The following is a 1,644-nucleotide window of genomic DNA, read 5'->3' as shown; positions in this document are numbered from 1 at the left end:
TGTGTCACAGATGTTGATTGTAGAATCTTGTCCACTTGGTCATAATATAGATCCATATATCCTCTTCCTTATGAAGGAACCATCAACTCCGCCATTTCTCCCTCAATGATGTCCTCCTGCAAGATGAAGAATATTTAACACACGTTTTTATCTATAATTTACAGCATTGTTGTTACCAGTGACCCCCACCCCTACCCTGAAATAAATAAATCAATCAATTAATTAATAATATAACACACAAGAGACAATGCCAATGTCCCATGCCCATAACATTATACCTGAAAGCAGAGGTGACATAACTCAAAAACAGGAATCAAAAACATTAAGACCACTGCTAAAGGATAAAGATAGAAATAGGCCTACATAGGCTAAACAAAATTCACAATCAAAAGATGTAAGATTGGAGACACTTTATTAAAGCTTTGTCAGCGGCCGGAGTAAAAGTTATTTTTGTGTTGAATCACTGTTGATATGTTGATGTGTATAAGCTACTTATTAGTTTCAGCACCATGGACAGCGCTGCCTCGTCCAGCTACACTCATTCCTTGAAGTTGATCAATTTCATCAGCGCCAGACTATTTAAACTCTTTACAAATTACAATCAATCCGATTATGGACTGAATAGGCTATATTGCTCATATTATTATTACCGTTTGACTGACATCTGAATGAATCTCAAAGTTTTATAATATAGGCATGCAGCCTGCAAATGCACTCTAATTAAAGGGTCATCTTAGTTGATGACGCCAACTGAATCTTTAACCAATGTTATTATTAACATTATATATATTTTTTTATTTTTTTTTTACATCTAAATTGCTGACATGGTATGGGTAACAATTTAGATTTCTTAAAAAAGCCAACTGAATCTTTAACTCATGTTTTTTTTTAAATATAGGCTATATTTTAATTGAAAAAATATATATAATAATAAAAATGAATAAACATAGACAGTCTATACATACCTTCACCAGGCAGTTCAGGACATAGCATAGCTGTGAGTATCCCAGGCTCGTCTGAAGCACACAGACTGAAAACACTGGGCTCTTTCCCCTCCCAGTGCTGCTGATCATATGGTGCCCCCTTCTCCTCTTCATCACTGCGTTTTGAAAGCAGGTCACAGCGACTGCAGTACGTGCTCCAAGACAGCCTAATTCATAAACGCCGACGGTTCACGGTTATATCGAAGCAATCCTATAATTCTAATCCTATATCCTGTAAATACACACAATGATTCGTCATTATTTTAAGCAAACTATAAGAGCGCAATTGAGGAATAACATTTTGGCTAGTAGCCTACCTATTTTGGGGAGTTGTGAAAAGCTGGTTGAAAAAAAGAAAAAAGAAAGAAAGGGAAAAAAGGAAGGAAATAAGCTGCCACATAAAAGCAAATGCCAGGGAAGGGGGGTGGTATATATACTGGAAATTAGAACTCTATGGGGAACCATTAAAACTTCAAACATTAGTCATACTGGGAGTCTACAGGATTTGATGCAGGTGCCGTGCAACTTTGCAAGTCAACGGTGAGGCGTAAATAGATTGACATAACTTTGCTGCCACCTAGTGCATCCCACCGGTGCTGCACGCCAATGTCTCTTGGAACTATTCTCTTACCTCACTTCCTGTATTTAAAAATGGTGGACA

This window comes from Nannobrachium achirus, assembly GCF_963921795.1.
Source record: "Nannobrachium achirus genome assembly, chromosome: 20".
In the NCBI taxonomy this organism is placed as follows: Eukaryota; Metazoa; Chordata; class Actinopteri; order Myctophiformes; family Myctophidae; genus Nannobrachium; species Nannobrachium achirus.
The sequence above is the reverse complement of the archived record's forward strand: the minus strand, read 5'-3'. Positions refer to the sequence as shown.